The sequence below is a fragment of the Saimiri boliviensis genome, chromosome 6, assembly GCF_048565385.1.
Source record: "Saimiri boliviensis isolate mSaiBol1 chromosome 6, mSaiBol1.pri, whole genome shotgun sequence".
Lineage (NCBI taxonomy): Eukaryota > Metazoa > Chordata > Mammalia > Primates > Cebidae > Saimiri > Saimiri boliviensis.
In genome coordinates this window covers 133,779,437-133,799,178 of record NC_133454.1, presented here as the reverse complement: position 1 = coordinate 133,799,178, position 19,742 = coordinate 133,779,437, and the positions used below count along the sequence as shown (strand labels likewise).

At 44.4% G+C, this 19,742-nt stretch overlaps 1 long non-coding RNA gene across 1 annotated transcript in view; it reads right to left on the bottom strand.

Moving 5' to 3' along the window:
* Nucleotides 1-19,461, bottom strand: part of LOC141584930 (uncharacterized) — a 60,923-nt gene extending 41,462 nt beyond the window's left edge. Inside the window, exon 1 of the long non-coding RNA XR_012518247.1 lies at nucleotides 16,173-19,461. This is a non-coding gene — a long non-coding RNA (uncharacterized LOC141584930). The remainder of the gene's footprint in view (nucleotides 1-16,172) is intronic.
* Nucleotides 19,462-19,742: the final 281 nt, after the last annotated feature.

Below are 19,742 nucleotides of genomic sequence, written 5' to 3'. Positions count from 1 at the left end.
TCTTAAAAAGTCATAAAAAGGTTAAAAGCAGGAACTGATTGCCGGCAGGGGGTCACTGGGTCTAGCAGCAAAGCATAGTTTTAGTCCCAAAACGATATTGTGGTTGATATTAGAAACTGATCATTCATCTTTCAGTTCCTATATTTCCAGATAGCTCGACTGCCTCCAGTAGGAAACTGTGTTTGGGATCAAACTCACCGTCTAGTGAGACTCACGCCTTTTAGGGGTCTCACAAGGGAATGTTCCCCACACTTCAACCTAATAAAGGGCATCTCAAAAAACCCTATATCAAACATCATATTTAATGATAAAAAAATCAAATGCTTTTCTCTTAATGTCAGAAACAAGACAGGCATTTCCACTGTCACCAGAATTTATAATTATACTGAAGAACTGAAGTTTCCACCTTGTATAATGAGGTCAATCATTGAATAAATAATCTTGGAAATGAAGAAATAAAACATTCTCTTCATAGATGACATGATTTGTACTTGGAAAATACCAAAGACTCTGCAAAAAATGAATGAAACTATTTGGTGAGTTTAGCAAAGTTTTAGGATGCAAGGTCAATATACAAAAATTAATTATACTTCTATATACTATACTATAAAATTCTGTTCTATAAAATTAATTGTAGCTTTATATACTATAAAATCTGATTTCCAATTGTTCATAATTAGTACATTCATAATTAGTATGAGCAATTGGAAATCAAATTTTAACATGAAGCACTATTTACAATAACACCAAAATATGAAATGCTTAAGTATAAATCAATCAAAACATGTACAAAATGGGTATGCTGAAAACTGCAAAACGTTATCAGAAAATATCACAGATAACTAAATAAACAGAAAGATATACTGTGTTCATAGATTGGTGAACTCAATATTCTTAAGATGTCGGTTCTCTCCAATCAATATCTGAGCAAAATTTTTGTAGAAATTTATCAGCTGATTCCAAAATTAGGTGGAAAGACAATAGATTAAAACTAGCCAAAATAATTTCGAGAAAGAATATAATAGCAATGTTGAAGAAATCACAATATCCAATTTCAATAGTACTGTATTTAAGACAGTGTACTGCTGATAAAAAAAATGCAGACAGATAAATCAGAGACAGGCCAGATGTAGACCCCAAAATTTTAATATAATGAAATGGAGAAAGAATAGTTTTTTTACAAATACTGCTGGGATAATTGTAAATCCATATTTTTAAAAAGCTAATCTTGATCCATATATCACACCATATAGAAAGTAATTTGATACTTTCGCGTAGACATATACTTACAGTACAACACAGCAATCCAGGTAATTACCCAAACAAATGGAAGATTGTGACAAACACAAAAGACCATATACTGTATTATTTCACTAATACTAAATTCTGGAAAAGGTAAAACCATAGTGACTGAAACTAGATAGATGGTTGCCTAGAACTGGGAATTGGAGGAAGGCACTCACTGCAAAGGGCCATAAGGAACTTCTGACAATGATCTATATCTTGATTATGGTCATGGATACATGACTGTGTGTAAACTCCAAAGCTTACTAAATGTTACACTTAAAATAGGTAAATTTTATTGCATGGAAATTATTCCTCAATCAAACTAGGGAAAAGTGAATTGGCTAAATTATTCCTCAACCTTCCTTGAATTCATTTTGACTACTTGAGTCATTTTTTGACTGAGTCATTCATGTCCACCCTTCTTCATACAGTAGTTTCCTGTATCATCAACTGTTGTTCAGCCTTTATTAAAAGTGCATCATTATTTTCTCCAGAATTTTCTTCCATGCCTCTAACACCCATTCTACAAGTTTTGATGTAAATGTTCAAGCAATGATGATCATATTACTTTTGCTGCTTACCTGACTATAAGATGCTTTCTGACTTCAGATATATTAAAATGTGAAAAATTGTACATCTAAGAACGAAAATGTGATAGAAGGCAACAAGGTTTAAATGCTGGTGAAATGAACTTTTTAATTATTATGTAATAATCTCTTTATCTTTAGTAATGCTTTTTGGTTGTCAGTGTTACCTGACATAAATATAACTAACATGACATTCTTTTAATTTTGTTGGTATATCTTTTCCCCACCTTTTTGCTTTGAGAGATCAACCTTGCCTTTACAATTAAGGGGCTCTAGAGAGCTAGTGCTGGTGCTGAGCAGTGTCTATGATGTCTGGTGGAGGTAGATATTTGACAGAGCAGTAACAGTACCTTTGAGATAAGACTTATTTATAAGTAAACAAGATACACCTCCAGGGATCCCCAGAAAAACTTGAGAAACATTGTAGAAGTAGCTAATGTCATCTGCAAGCACGTGGAGCAAAAGCCACTGACATCTGAGTATTAATGTAATAATGATTCCTGTCTCTGTTCTCAATTGACTTTATTTAGAATACATATACAACATATTAAAATGTACTTAAAAGCCAGGAAAAATTCTACTAACACCTTAGCCTGGATTATCACAAATCAACAAATCTGTATGTTCTATTTCACAGCAAATAACACATATTACCTTTGGAATATTTATAACACCAAAAGTAAAATGAGAGAAATGTAAGATAACCCTTCCAAAATATAATTAAATAATTGGGCAATAGGAAGACTGAAAAAAAAAGGTCTCTTAAATTTGGCAAGAAAGAAGTCACTGATAAGCTCAGGAAAGACATTTACAGTAAAGTACAAGGACTAGGAGCCATATTAAAGAGAAGTGAGTGAAAATCAATTACTCTCAACAATATGTTTGAGGAATTTGGGGTCAAAGGGTAGTTGCATATTTCTTTTGAATCAGTCCATATCCAAAAAGCTAAGCCTTAGGCCTTCCCAACTAAATTGTCTCATGCTGATTTCTTTCTGCATATCACTTTAAATTTTATCTTGTCATCTCTTTTTATCAGATTGTTTTCACAATCTGATAAAAGGTCAAGAGAGTCCTGTCACACAACATGGTCCAGATACTCACTTTGACACCCACTGACCATGTGGCCTTAACTGCTCTGACCATCCATTTTCCCTGTCCTGTCTCCTGCCACCTCTCCAGCAACCTCAACACCCCACTCTGAGTTCTTCCAGGAACATCATTCAGGCTATTCACTCACTCATTCATTTTTTCAATCAGTGAATATAATGGAGCACCTGCTGTGAACTTGAGGTTGGAAAAACAGTAGCGAACACTGTATAACGTTATCTCTGTTTCTCTTGACAGCATTGCTCAAGCAGTTCCTTGTGTCTGGAATGCTCTTTTCTGGCTAACTCCCACCAACCCTCAGGTACCATTTCTGCCAGGAAGGGCACCTGCCCAACACTATCCCCCAGATATGGCCAATAACTGAAGGCAGAGCTATAGAAGTTTAACTACAGGCCTGTAAGCAAGAAATAACTGCTAGTGTAAGCTGTTGAGAGTTGGGGGGCTATTTGTTACACAGCATCATTGCAGCAAAAGCTGACCAATACAAACAGGCAAATTCTAGCTTCAAGTTTCAGGACTGGGACACTGTGAATCAACACTTAGTGTTTTTAGACAGGGTGGGCCAATGCTAAGCAGATGTTCTCAGAAGAGACAACATCTGAGATTGAGAGAGACCTGGGTGTGAGTCTTTGCTTTGTCATGCAGGGGTAGTAAAAAGCCTATTGATTAAAAAACACATTCTCTGGAATCAAGTTGCTTGGGTGCAAATCCCAGTGCTGCCGCTTATAAGCTATGTAACCTGGTAGTAGTTTCTTAACTTTTGGGTCTCAGTTTCCTCATCTGTGAAATGAAAATGATTCAAGTACCAGCCTCACGAGGGCATTAAGTTGATTCAGTAAGCTAACATATGTGATGTGCTATGAGTCGCTACTTTTCAGTCATTGTGGGTGAGCTTGGCTTGGCAACTTTACTTCTAGAACCTTGTCATGTATCCAGTGCACTTTGTGTTCTTTGGATTATTAGAAACTCTAGCTGGCATGTTGTAGCTTTCTAGGCACCAAAACCTTCTTGTGCTGTCTCCATAGCAACTGCAAGCATAGACTCTGGAGTCGGACACACTCAAGTTCTAATCTGGTGACCTTGAGCAACTGATTTAACTCTCTTTGCTCATAAAATGATAGCAGTAATTTCACACGCCTCTGAGGGTATGGTGAGAATCAAATGCAAATAGTGTATTTTTTACAGAAGTACTTAGCACAGCCCCTGGCTCATAGACGGTGTTATTGGCTCTTCTTGGAGAGAGGTGACCTATTGGAGAGCCATCTGCTTCTGGGCATCAGTTTGCAGGGAGGGTGTGACCAGAGCAATCCACTCTTGCCAGTAGGACCCTTTGAGTCTTTTTCCTGAAGGTTGGCAAAAGCCAGTCACAGAGAATCAGCAGAGCACACCTAGTACCTCCTTCTCCTCTATGTCCTAGCTGTCTGGCTTGATCCAGAAGACTTATGAGGGCCCCCTTCTTGTGAAGAAACTCCTAGTTGGAACCCATCTCTACAATGGCCCCACCCACCAGCACCACAATCCAATCAGCCTGGGGCAGGATGTGGAGTGCATGGGTCACAAGAGTCTGTGTCTGGGCAGGGAAGGGTTAGGAGTTAACACACATGTGGCCACGTTCCATGGCTCATGCCTGTAATCCCAGCACTTTGAGAGGCCAAGGCAGATGGATCACTTGAGGCCAGGAGTTCAAGACTAGCCAGGTCACCGTGGCTAAGCCCTGTATCTACTAAAAATACTAAAATGAGCTTGGTATGGTAGCACACACCTGTAGTCACAGCTACTTGGGAAACAGAGGCATGAGAATCACTTGAAACTAGGAGGTGGAGGTTGCAGTGAGCTGAAATTGCACCACCGCATTCCACCCTAGGTGATGGAGCAAGACTCCATCAAAAAGAAAGGAAGGAAGGGAGGGAGAGAGGAGAGAGGAAGAGAGAGAAAGAGGGAGAGAGAGGAAGGGAAAGAGGAATGAAGGGAAGGGGAAAGAAAGTAAGAAAAGAAAGTCATAAACATGTGCTTGGCCAACCTCTGGAGCAGGGGGTAGGGGTGGGAGTATTGTCCCTGGACTCCGAGTGGGGAGAGCTCCCCTTCTTGTGCTCCTGCTATCTTTCTTGAAAATAGCATTTCCAAATAGAGAAACAGAGGGGACTCCTTCAGCCTACCTCAAGAAAACAAGGAGTCCATCTGACCCAGGACAATCATCCAAGGCAGAGCTGTAGTAGTTAAACCACAGATGCACAAGCAAGAAACAGCTGTTGTTGTAAGCTGATGGAATCTGAGGGGTTGTTTGTTATGTAGCATCATCACAGTAAAAGCTGACCAATAAAGAGGAAAATTGGACTCAAGTGGAAGGTGGCGGTGAGAGAAACTTGGGTTAGGACAGAATGCTGAGGCCATCCTCTGCCTTTGCCCTGTGCCCTCTGATACATGTTCCCAAACTTACTGTTCCCTGGAGTAGCCCGCCAGGCCTGATGACCTGGTTAAAGATGTGCTAAGTGTGGTGGGCATCCAAACCCACCAGGGGGTCATCCAGCAGGTACACAGTTGCCTTTCTGTACACAGCCTGGGCGAGGCTCAGCTGCTGCTTCAGGCCCCTGAGAGATTCATGCCCTGTGGCCACAAAAGGGACATCTACAGGGTGAAACCGGGGAGCCCACGCAGAAGCAGGTTGGGGTGCAACTGCCCATCAGGGTGAGGTGTAGCTCCCCATGTCTGTCCCCTGGGGACATGCTCAGCTTAAAAGGCACTCACTCCCAAGCCAGCATTCCCTGCATCCTTACCGGCCTCGCTTCTCCCCTTCCCAGCACACTTCCTGGAGGGGTTACCTGTGCTTCCCAAGCTACTCTGTCTCCTACTCACTCTCTGTATCCATTTGAGTCCAACTTCTGTTCCCTTTCTCCACTGAGACTACCTTTAATGAGGACACCATTCATTTCCCTATTCGATGATCCAGTGGTAACTTTTCAGTCCTACTTATTTTTATTTTAAATTTTATTTGATTTCTTTTAGTTTTTATTGATATGTAATAGTTGTACCTATTTGAGGGGCACAGGTGATATTTTGAGACCTGTAGAGCAGTGGTCCCCAAACTTTTTGGCACCAGGGATCAGTTTTGTAGAAGACAACTTTTCCATGGGCCTGGGGGCAGGGGGGTGCTCTCAGGATGATTCAAGCACATTACATTTATTATGCACTTTACTTCTATTCTTATTATTAATTGAGATGGATTTTTGCTCTCGTCACCCAGGCTAGAGTGGAATGGCATGATCTGGGCTCACTGCAACCTCTGCCTGCTGAGTTCAAGCAATTCTCCTGCCTCAGCCTCCAAAGTAGCTGGGATTACAGGTGCCTGCCACCACATCTGGCTGATTTTTTGTATTTTTAGTAGAGATGGCATTTCGCCATGTTGGCCAGGCTGGTCTCGAATCCCTGACCTCAGATTATCTCCTGCCTCACCCCGCCAAATTGCTGGGATGATAGGCATAAGCCATTGTGCCTGGCCTGCTCCTATTATTATTACATTGTAAAATATGACAAAATACTTACACAACTCACCATAATGTAAAATCATTGAGAGCCTCAGCTAGTTTTGCAGAAACTAGATGGTCCCTCTGGGGGCAATGGGAGACTGGGAGACTGTGATAGATTATCAGGCATTAGATTTTTATAAGAAGCATGCAGCTGCAGGGCAGGGTGGCTCATGCCTGTAATCCCAGCACTTTGGGAGGCCAAAGTGAGTGGATCACAAGGTCAGTAGTTTGATACCAGCCTGGCCAACATGGTGAAACCCTGTCTCTACTAAAAAAAATACAAAAATTAGCCATGTGTGGTGGTATGTATCTATAATCCCAGCTACTCAGGAGACTGATGCAGGAGAATGGCTTGAACCCAAAAAGCAGAGGTTGCAGTGAGCCAAGCATGTGCCACTGTACTCTAGCCTGTCAAAGAGTGAGACTGCATCTCAAAAAAAAAAAAGAAGAAGAAGCACGCAGCCGAGATTCCTCACATGTGCTCTTTACACTAGGGTTTGTGCTCTTATGAGAATCTAACACTGCCACTGATCTAGAGGTGGAGCTTAAGTGGTGATGCAAACAATAAGGAGTGGCTGTAAACACAGATGAGGCCTCACACACCTGCCCCCTACTCATCTGCTGTGCTGCCTGTCCAGTTCCTAACCGGCCTCAGACTGGTACTGATTCGTGGCCAGAGGGTGTGGGGACCCCTGATGTAGAGAGTATGTAATGATTATATCAGGGTAACTGAGGTAGTCATCACCTCAAATATTTATATTTTGTATTGAGTACACCACAATCCTTGTCTTCTAGCTATCTTGAAATTTACAAATAAATTCTCATTCACTATGATTTCCCTTGTGTAGTATTGATTACTATCACTTATTCCTTCTATCTAGGACTTCTTGTCTTTCATGCATTACTTTTTAAAATTATTTTTATTTATTTTTGAGACAGTCTCGCTCTTCCATCCATGCTGGAGTGCAGTGGCATGATCTCAACTCACTCCAACCTTCACTTCCTGGGTTCAATCGATTCTCCTGCCTCAGCCTCCTGTGTAGCTGGGATTACAGGTGTGCCACCATGCCTGGCCAATTTTTGTATTTTTAGTAGAGATGGTCAGGCTGGTCTTGAACTCCTGACTTCAAGCAATCTGCCCGCCTCAGTCTCCCCAAGTGCTGGGACTACAGGCATGAGCCACTGCACTCGGCCATTCATTCATTGTTTTCTCTCTGTAATCTAGACTCAGATGACACATTCATTCATTCTTACATTAATTTATTTCATTAAGAACTACTGCCTGGTTATCATATCCCTGTCAGGGTTCTAGTCTTTGGGGAAACAGCAGTGAATGAAACAAAGTTTCTGCTATCTGAATGGATCCATCACTCTAATGAGAGGGAGAAAGACAGGCAATGCACAAACAAACCAGTAACACAGACAGCACATTAGGTGGAAAGCGCTATGAAGAATAAATACTAAAGTAGGTGCAGCCAGGTGCGGTGGCTCATGCCTGTAATCTCAGCACCTTGGGAGGCCAAGGTGAGTGGATTGCTTGAGATTAGGAGTTCGAGATCAGCCTGACCAACATGGTGAAACCCCATTTTTACTAAAAGTACAAAAATGGTGGCACCTGCCTTTAATCCTAGCTACTCAGGCGGGAGTATTGCTTGAACTTGAGAGGCGGAGGTTGCAGTGAGCCGAGATTGCACAACTGCACTCCAGCCTGGGGAACACAGCAAGACTGTCTCAAGAAGAAAGGAAAGGAAAAAGGAAAGGAAAGGAAAGGAAAGGAAAAAGGAAAGGAAAGGAAGGAAAGGAAAGGAAAGGAAAGGAAAGGAAGGAAAGGAAAGGAAAGGAAAGGAAAAAGGAAAGGAAAGGAAGGAAAGGAAAGGAAAGGAAAGGCAAAGCAGGTGTGGGTGTAAGGCGCACTAACATGAGCAGGGTTGCAGTGGTGGAGGTGGATAAGGTAATCTGCCTTCTCTGCGAATGTGACAGAAGTGAGGGGTGAGTCCTGGGGACTCCTGGGGAGAGATTTCCCACAGTGGGAACAGCAGTTGTAAAGGCCCTGGGGACAGAGTGTGCTGCAGGGGATCAGGGAACATCACAGACTCTGGAGGCTGGAGTGAAGCCAGGAGATGATGAAGGAAGATGGGGATGACAGATACCAGAGCAAGGTGACAGTGACCTTGCCAGGGATCATCACGACTTGGGCTTTGACTCTGAGGAAAATGGGAAGATGACCTGAGGTCAGGAGTTTGAGATGAGTCTGGCCAACATGGTGAAACACTGTCTCTACTAAAAATGTAAAAGTTAGCCAAGCGTGGTGGCATGCGCCTATAATCCCAGCTACTCAGGAAGCTGAGGCAGGAGAATTTCTTGAATGTGGGAGGGGGAGGTTGCAGTGAGCCAAGATTGCACCACCCCAGCCTGTGCAACAGAGTGAGACTCCATCTCAAACACACACACACACACACACACACACACACACACTCACACACAAAAGTGGAGGACTGGATTTGGCCTGGAGGTCACGGTTTGCCAGCTCCTGCCCAAGCCATAGCTCCAGATGCATATATTCTGTGTCTTGGACATCTCTGTCCAGACCCTTTGGTGAGGCCCAGAGAGGGGAAGCAATTAGATCAACATCACCCAGCAAGGCAGGGCAGAGTAAGACAGGACTCTAGTCATCTCACTCTCAGTTGTCGAACAGACCCTCACAGCCAATCCCTACCACAACTCCTTGAGTCTCTCTTTGTGTCCATTTCTATTTATTGATTAGTGATTATTCATTGAGCACCTAGTATGTGCTTGACCATGAGCTCAGCCCTTCTTCTTCCCCACTTCCCTGACCACTCCCTGCATTTCTCCATCATAGTGCCCATTATGAGTCAGAGACCCAAATGACCCCTAACTGCAATTCCTCCCTGACCCAAAAGACCCTAAGACTCTCACCTTCTCCCTAATTGAAGTGTGGACTCCTCCAGGAAAGCTATCCACATCTGGCCCACAGGGCACAGGCCTCTAGGACTCTCCCAGCCAGGCTGGGTCCAGCTGCTGCCTGAGGCACACTTTCTCCACCACAGAGGTGTTCTGCACCCAGGTCTCCTGGAGCATGTAGGCCACTGAACACTAAAACACAACTTACTTTGGTCACAGAAGGATGATGGGGAAAGACGTACGACAGGTTTTGAGGAGCAGTGGGAGCTGGGCTCTCGGTGGGTGGGTGGTTGAGAGAATGAAAGTGAGCTTGGCTGAGATGGGGAGGGGTGGAAAGGCAGTGAGGAAGGGGGACTTTCAGGATGATGGGGACATCCTAGCACACAGGCAGAGGGTGGCCTTACTTTGATGCTCACAAACCCCTCCACCTTTGACAGTGCCCCAAAGAGGATGGACAGCAGGGAGGACTTCCCTGTCCCCACTAGACTGACTAAAGCAAGGAAACAGCCCTGGGGCATGGTGAGGTTTATTCTTTGAGTGCAAGAAAGGAGACATGACATTGGTTAGGGCCAGCCCTCATCTTTGAGGAAGGGTGAGCCTCAGATGGAGACGAGCTTTCCTGCTCCAGGACTCAAAGAGCACCTGTGGGGCTGTTCCTTTCCCAGTCCTTGTCTGGCTATTTGAGCAACCATCCTGTGCACATCTGTGCATGTGCACACGCATACACACATACAAAGTGTGTACACATGCATGTACACTCATTTGCACACTCATACAAGCGTGTTAGCATGCACAGCAACACACACAATGTAGGCACACATCTACACACACAAGCACATGCGCATACCCAAGCAATCCATGCTCACACGCATACATGTGTGCACACACTCACACCATGCACACACATGCATGCATCTCCACCCACGTGCACACAGTTGGCAGTAGCCTGAGGGTTTCACCAGCCTGGCCTCCTGCCTTGGCTCCTGCAATAAATAGGCTCTTTCCTCCCCTCCCTGCCCCTGCTCTTGGTCCTGCCCCACTCCTGTCCATGTCCCACAGCCCATCCTCCACCCCGTGACCAGAGGGATCTGTTAAAACCCAAGTCGGCAGTGGCTCATGCCTGTAATCCCAGGACTTTGGGAGGCTGTGGTGAGTGGATCACCTGAGGTTGGGAGTCTGAGATCAACCTGACCAATATGGAGGAATTTCATCTCTACTAAAAAATACAAAAATTAGCTGGGTGTGGTGGTGGATGCCTGTAGTCCCAGCTACTTGGGAGGCTGAGGCAGGAGAATTGCTTGAACCAGGAGGTGGAGGTTGCAGTGAGCTTAGATCACACCACTTTATTCCAGCCTGGCAACAGAGGCTCCATCTCAAAAAACAAACAAACAAACAAAAAACCCAAGTCAGCTCTTAACACTTCCCAGCTAAACCCGTCAGCACTCCCATTTCACTCAGGGTCAAAGCTAAAGTCCTGATGATCATGAACGACATCCCGTCTCCGTCCACTCTGTGCCTCAGCTGCTCTTTCTTGGCCATGCTGACCTCCTTGCTGTTTCTTGAACACAATAGGTCAGTGGTTCTCACTGCGGATGACTGCATCCCCCAAGAGTCATTTGGCAAGATCTAGATATTTTTGGATGTCACAACTGGTAGGGGGTGCTGCTGGCATCTAGTGGGTAGAGACTGGGAGTCTGCTAAACATCCCGTAATGCACAGGACAGAACCCAACAATGAAGTTTCAGCCCAAAATATCAACCATGCTGAGGTTGGAAAACCCAAGTCCAGGCATAGTCCTAATCCAGGGCCTTTGCATATGCCATTCCCACAGCCTAGAAGGCTCTTCTCCCATGCCAGCCATGGCGGCTTATGCCTGTAATCCCAGCACTATGGGAGATGAAGCAGGTGGATCACTTGAAGTTGGGAGTTGGAGACCAGCACAGCCAACAGAGTGAAACCCCATCTCTACTAAAAATACAAAAATGAGCTGGCTGTGGTGGGGCACACCTGTAATCCCAGCTACTCGGGAGGCTGAAGCAAGAGAATTGCTTAAACCCCAAAGGTGGAAGTTGCAGTGAGCCAAGATCATGCCACTGCACCCCAGCCTGGGTGACAGAGCAAGACTGTTTCCAAAAAAACCCAAAACTGTTCTCCCAGACACCTGCACGGCTCACTGTCTTTCCTTATGATCTCAGCTTGAATGCCAAGCCTTCCCTCACTCGGCATGCCATCGTGCTATTCCTGTTTGGGCCTCACCTCTACCAGCACAACACCCCAAGAGAGCAGGGCCCTTGTCTGTTTCTTTCACCCAATCCCCAGTACCTAGAACAGAGCATGGCCCAGAGCTAGTGCTCCATCAAAGAAGTGAGCGAGTGACAGCCAATGCAAACACTGCCCAGGACATATTCTCTCCCTTCTTATGGAGTTTCAGGCCTGGCTGAGATTTTTTGGCCACAAAGACCAAGCCATGGAATTGGGGGCTGTAGATGATAATGATCTGGGACTGATATATGTGGCACAGAATTGAGCAAAGCCGATTAAGCAAATGCCATTGTCCCCATCTGCAGGAAGTGCAGGTCTATGCTGTCCAGGTCCCCACCTGCAGGAGGAACAGGAGCATCCTGGGAACCTTCCTGGCAGAGGCCCAGCCCAACCTAACCTACCCTCCCATCCCAGGCTGGAAACCTGCACCACCCTTCAGGTGGAAGTCAGCTGGAGCCCTACACAGCTTCTCCCTGAAAACATGAGGCTGGTTTCCATGGGTGTCATTCTGTACCTGTGGAGGCAGGGAGGGCTTTCCTGGAACCAGGCAGAGGTGGCACCGTGTATCATGATGCAATCCTTCCTGGCAGCTGCAGGGCACAAGAGGTCAGTTACAGGAGCCCCCTGACCTGGCCAGCCTCTGCATCGGGGAGGCCAGAGGCAGAAGCGGCAACAGGGAATCTCTCCTACTGAACAAACCGTCCTGCTGCTCACTGGCTCCTGTGTGACCCTGCAGGGGTAGGGCGCGTGTCTCATGCCTGTAATCTCAGCACTTTGGGAAGCTGAGGTGGGTGGATCACTTGAGGCCAGGAGTTTCAGACCAGCCTGGCCAACTTGGCAAAACCCCATCTCTACCAAAAAGTATGAAAAGTAGCCAGGTGTGGTGGTGGGTGCCTGTAATCACAGCTACTCAAGAAGCTAAGGCAGGAGAATTGCTTGAACCCGGGAGGTTGCAGTGAGCCAAGATTGCACCATCCCCCGCACTCCAGCCTGGAAGACAGAGCAAGACTCCATCTCAAATAATAGCAAATACTTATTAGAATATATATTGTATAGTTATTTTTAATTATATAACTACAATAATTATCATAACCATTATAATCGGTAATAAATATTTCACTGTGACAAGTGTAATTAGATTAGTGGTTCTTGATCCTTAACAAATAGAATCTCCTGAAAGATTTTCTAAAAATCAAAGCTCTCATGGCTCAGCCCAGATCCATTAAATCCATTCTCACAACCAGCTGCTGTGATGATCAATATGCCCATTTTGCAGATGGAAACACAGAGGCTGAGAGAGATGATCTCCTTGTCAGGATCAACCAGCTAGTCAGTGCTGGGGCTGGGATTTGGACCTGGGCAGTCCAATGCCATCGGCTAGGTTTTTACCACTAGGTGAGTGTTTTCCAGGTACACAGTTTGCCCAGGTTCTTCAATACAACAAGGGGGAGGGTGGCTTGGTCTGTGGGGTGACAAAAGGATGGGCTGGAGGGGCAAGCCCAAGTAACTTGAGTTTGGAGAGTCTCATCATGCAATAATGCTTGCAATGATGCTATTTTCTTTTCTCCTTTCTTTCTTTCTTTTTTTTTTTCTGAGATGGAATCTCACTCTGTAGCACAGGCTGGAGTGCAGTGGCATGGTCTTGGATTACTGCAACCTGCGCCTCCCAGCTTCAAGTGATTATTCTGCCTCAGCCTCCTGAGTAGCTGGGATTATAGTGCACACTATCACACCTGGCTAATACTTGTATTTTAGTTTGGCCAGGCTGGTCTCAAACTCCTGACCTCATGATCCACCCACCTCGGCCTCCCAAAGTGCTGGGATGACAAGCATGAGTCACCGTGCTGACTTGCAGTGATACTTTTTTCTAGCTTGACCAAAATGTTGCCATGCTTATCATCTTGGACTTTCTGCATGAGGACAAGACCTGGTCTGTTCAAGGAGGAGTCCCCCCAACCCCCAGCTCACAGACTGGTACCAGTCTGCAGCCTCAGGAACTGGACCATACAGCAGGAGGTGAGAGGAGGAAAGGCGAGCATTGTGTCACCTGTGTTCATATCCATTCCACCTCACATGCGTCCCCACTTGATCTCCGCCTCCTGACAGATCAGCAGTGGCATTAGATTCTCATAGAAGCATGAACCCTATTGTCAACTGCACATGTGGGATATCTGGGCTGCATGCTCCTTATGAGAATCTCATGTCTGATGATCTGTCACTGTCTTCCATCACCCCCAGATGGGAACGTCCAATTGCAAGAAGACAATCTGAAATCATTATTTCATTACATGTTACAGTGTAATAAATGTACAATAAACATAATGTGTTTGAATCATCCCAAATCCATGCACCCCACCCTGGGCCATAATAAATTGTCTTCCAGAAAACCAGTCCTGGTGCAAAAAAGCTTGCAGACCACTGTGTTAGCATGTTCCCAACAGTGCCTTAGGTATTCTACTCAACCACCAGCACCTCTAACTTTCACAGAGATGGGAGGGAGGCTGAAATTTCAAATCTTCTAATGGCAAGGTTGGTTTCTTTGGCAACCAGCCCCACTGAGACTGTCCAGGTGCCCCCAGCCATCAGTCATCTCATTAGCATACAAAAGACACATCATTTCATACATTACACTCGGGACACTGGGCAGAGACCACACACAAACTCTTATTATGTTCCAGTAACCCACAGAATGGAAGAAAAAATCTGCACAGTAGATTCTTCATAAGCGTCTGTTATCCAGAATGTATAAATAACTTTTACAATTCAACAACAAAGACAATCCAATCTAAAAACTAATGAAGCACTTTAATACACACTTCACCAGCAAGCACTTGAGAGATGCTTAAATCATTAGTCCTAATTCAAACCAGAAAGAGATACCCCTTAACTCACACTAAAATAGTCATACTAAAAAAAAAAAAAAAAAAAAAGTGTTGACAAAGATGTGTGGAAACGTGAACTATTTAACACTGCTTGTGACAATATGAAATGGTGCAGCATATGTGTCAAATAATTTGGAGTTTCTTCAAACAGTTGCAAGTAGATTTGCCATATGACTCAGTGATTCCATTCCTAGCTATATACCCCAAAGACCTGAAAACAGGTGTTCAAACAAAGACTCGTATGCTCTTTAAATGTGTCAACATCATAAATATGCAGGAAAGTCTTGGGAACACTGACAGGAAAACTGGATCAAAATGAAAAAACACATTATACTCCCAAGCGGGGCAGGAGGTAAAAGTGAAATGAGTTTGTGAACTGAATTATCACGTAGGAACCATGCTGATTTCCTGATCTAGGGGTTATGTGGTGGTAACCTAGGAGAGTTTCCATGCTCTGGATAAAGTATACCAGAGTATTTTGTGGGATGCTGCAAATCTGGTACAGCGATAACTGCTGGGGACTCTAAGAAAAGAAACAGGTTATATTTTGCACTGCTACTGGAAGTTTCCTAGAAGTATGACATTATTAAAAAGTAAATTACTGCTGGGCGTGGTGGCTCAAGCCTGTAATCCCAGCACTTTGGGAGACCGAGGCAGGTGGATCATGAGGTCAAGAGGTCGAGACCATCCTGGTCAACATGGTGAAACCCCATCTCTACTAAAAATACAAAAAATTAGCTGGGCATGGTGGAGTGTGCCTGTAATCCCAGCTACTCAGGAGGCTGAGGCAGGAGAATTGCCTGAACCCAGGAGGCGGAGGTTGCGGTGAGCCGAGATCGTGCCATTGCACTCCAGCCTGGGTAACAAGAGTGAAACTCCATCTAAAAAAAAAAAAAAAAAAAAAAAAGAAGTAAATTACTTTTTAAAACAACCATATAAATACTATGCCAGAAAAGCAGAGACATCACCAAAATCCACTATAGAGGCTACGCTTCATCCAAAGCTGTGAACCCTTATAAAAGCCTCAACGTCAACAGACTCCACTTAGTAGATATTATTATACTTATTAGTATTAGAGGCTACTGTGTGGACACATTAGTGTTATGGCACAGTGTGGATATTAGTGTTAGGACATGGTGTACATATTATATTGGTGTTGGAGAACAGTGCAGATATTACATTAACATCAGGGAACCATGTGGATAGTATTACATTAGTATTAGAAGCAATGGTGTAGATATCAGATTAGCGTTAGAGTATGGTGTGAATATATTGGTGTTAGGGCACGGTATGGATATCATAGTAATGTTAGGGCATGCTGTAATTATTATATTAGAGGTCACTGTGAGAACATATCTTAGCAGCCACTGCATCTGGATATTGACAATGATATCAGGGTGTAGTCATAATGATGAGATTTGGGGATTTCATTTTTCTAGATGAATTTCTTCCTTTGCTGAGTACTCTAAAGACTCTCTTCTCTGCACTCAGGGCCACGGAAAGGAAGCATTTTACTAATCAATGAACAAGACTAAGTTGACGCAACCCTCGTGCTGCCCTGGCACCTCAGAGGGAAGTTGGTCAGGGGTGGGTTCACGCACCTTCTGGTGGCGCCAGAGCTCAGCACAGGCACTCTTACTCAGTTTCTCAGCAGATGTTCACCCCCGCCTGGCTGTCCTGAAACACCTATAAAATTCAATATTCAGTTTATTCAATGTAATAATTTTGGAAACTCAAGCCAAAATGAAGCCCACTGTAGCCATATCCTTCCCAAAAATAGTGATGGAAGACTTTGGAAGCCATGTAGAATGAAATGAATATATACACAAAATAAAAAAAACAAAAACCTACTCAAAATAGTCCAGAGGTGGTAATATGAAATGCAAAACTATGAAAAATCTAAAAGAAAATCTAGATGACATTGGGTTTGGTGTTGAGTGTTAACACACAACATCAAATGCCAATTCATGAAAATATTGATAACAGACTTTATAAAGCTAAATATTCTACTGTGGAAAATTGTATTCAGAGAATAAAAAGACAAGACAGATGTGAGAAGATATTTACACAATACATAGGTGATTTTTAAACTGGTTAAATATCTGAACAGATACTCAACCACAGCAAATATACCGATAGTAGGCTGGGCATGGTGGATGCCCATCTCCACTAAAAATACAAAAATTACCCAGGCATGGTGGTGCATGCCTGTAATCCTAGCTGCTTGGGAGGCTGAGGCAAGACAATCGCTTGAACCTGGGAGGTGGAGGTTGTGGTCGGCCAAGATCACACCATTCCTCTGCCCTACTGTATATGTAAAAATGCAGATTCACTGAACCAGACTAAATTGCATTCACTGGAAGGCTGATCAAGGATTCAAAAGAATGCAACCCTTTGTTTTATCTACTTCTGACCTAGAAGCACCCCCACTTCCTACTTCCAGTTGTTCCTCCTCCCTGAACCAAATGACTTTACATCTTACGCATATTGATTGGTGTCTCCTGTCTCTCTAAAATGTATAAGAGCAAGCTCTACCCTGACCACCTTGGGCCCATGTTGTCAGGACCTCCTGAGGCTGTGTCATGGATGTGTCCTTAACCTTGGTGAAATAAGCTTTCTACTTGACTGAGACCTGACTCAGATATTTTGGGATCACAATCCACAGTCACCATGGTGTGACACTTGACTACAGCATTCAGTACAGAGATGTGCTATACAGGTTTGTAGCATGGGAGCAATAGGCTATACCATATAACTTATGTGTGGAGTGGGCTATACCATCTAGGATTTAAAAAGACACTCTATGGTGTTCAGACAAGGATGAAATCACCAAGGACAAATTTCTCAGAAAGAATTCACATCAATAGAAGATGCTTGAGAGTATTTTAAATGGTTAAAGCCTAGAAGAAAAAAAAAAAGAAACACAACTCCTGTTTTGGTTTAATAACAAAGCTTAATAGAGTTAACATATTTCATCTCATCTAAGATGCTAATAATTAGCAAACTATTTTATGCACCATCACAAATAGATTGCCAATTAAATGACTTTCTGAATAACAACAAAAATGTGAATTTACTGCTATTCAAGCCAGTAAAGTAAAATGAAAATGAATTACGGTTTTGACATGTTAAAGCAAAACAGGAGGAAGCCGTTAGCCTGAGGTCTTGCAAAGCAAATGGAAACCAAATTGGAGGCATTAAAACTGACTTTAAAACATGAGCAAACCAACCCGTCAATGACAATAAACCCAGCTGCTAGTTGGCTTTATGACTGTTGATGCTGAGGGAACCATCCCCACAACAGGCAGTCGCCTACCTGGAGCCAAGGAGAAACCTCACTTAGCTGCCACCACTAACAGCTCGAAGTCCCAAGCCCTGTTTTCTGTTCTGGTGCTTCACGTGTGATTCACAAATCATTCCTTTGCTTAAATAAACTAAATTTATTTTGCCTAAAATTCTTCTAAGCCCTAAATCCTAACAACTAACCGGTAACCCCAAACTCTAACCCTAACCCGTAGCCCTAAACCTCACCCAAAGCCCTGAGCATACATTGGTTTCTGCGTTTGCACTGATACGTCACTGTTGATGATTCAAACTGCTGTATGGCGGCCGCAGGAGCAGCGCGGACTTTACAGTAACGCCACAGACGGAGGCCTTGCATCAGCAACACAGCTGTTTTCTACACGAGCACTGCGGGTGTGGTATTCACATTCCGGATGTCACAGCTGCCTTAGGAACGCACCATTGCGTTCCGAGGCTGCGGTGTGCACCTCGCATTGCGTTCCGAGGCTGCGGTGTGCACCTCGCATTGCGTTCCGAGGCTGCGGTGTGCACCTCGCACTGCCGCCACGTGGCCTTGGCTCGGGAGAACCTCAGCGCGCAGGACTCCAAGGGGCTTTTGGTGTCCAGGTTTCCACACCGAGATCTTCCTACTAGTCTCCGACCCTAAGCAGTCAGGCTGCAAACAGGAAGGACTTTACTCACTGTGGACGCGGCCCAGAGTCGTCCCCAGGTGAGGCTGTGCCCGCTAGGTCTGTGCTGTGGAGATCGCAGCTCCGCCCTCACGGGGCCCGCAGGTCTGCAATGAGGACGACGGAACTCCGCAGGCCGCCATGACGCAAGGCACGCCGGGACCGTGACGCCGTCCGAAAAGGCGGCTCGGGCGCCCCCTGCTGGCGGCCGCCGGGCAGTGCGGGGCCCTCTCGCTCCCGGTGATGTGCCCGCGCCCTCTTCCGGCGACGAGGGCCACGGCAGGGCCCTCCCACAGTGAGACCCGAGCCCCGGGGTCTGTGCTGAGGAGGTCGCAGCTCCACCTCCAAGTGCCCCCAGGTCAACACTGAGGAAAACACAACTCTGCAGACCACGTGGGCGGCGATGATGCACCTCGGGGGGCGGAGCCTCGGGACTCTGAAAAGGCGGGCTTGGGCGCCCTCTCCTGGTGGCGGACCAATGCAGGGCCCTCTTGCTCACACTGCCGTGGCAACATGCTCCCTGCTGGCAACTAGGGCAATGCAGCATCCTCAGGCTCACTGAGCTAGGGGGCTGTGCATATGTACACAATGTTCGCCTATATGTACATGCATACATACTGTACATCTGTACATAATGTAGACATGTAAATGTGCACATACTGTACATCTCTACCTAATGTGCACCTTATGTACACGTGTATATATAGTACATATGTACGTAACGTGTACATTATGTATATGTGAACATGTGTACATTATGTATGTGTGTACATATTGTACATCCATATATAATGTGCACATTATGTAAACGTGTATATATTGTACAGCTGTATGTAATGTACATAATGTGCACACATATGTACACATGTACATATAGTACATACGTACATTATATACAAAATAAATTAAAAGTACATAATGTGTACAATCTGTATATTTACCATATTACATATTGTATATATTATTGTAATTACATATATCATTGTGATATTACAATAATGTATATATCATACACATGTGCATATAAAAGTACATATTGTACAGATTATGTACATTTATTGTACATATGTATTGTGTAACATATGTACATCACAGTAAAGGTACATATGGTACATATTATATACATTTATTGTTAATATCCCAATAAATGTACACATTATGAGTATATTCTGGGATATTATTTTTAGTATATTAGATAAA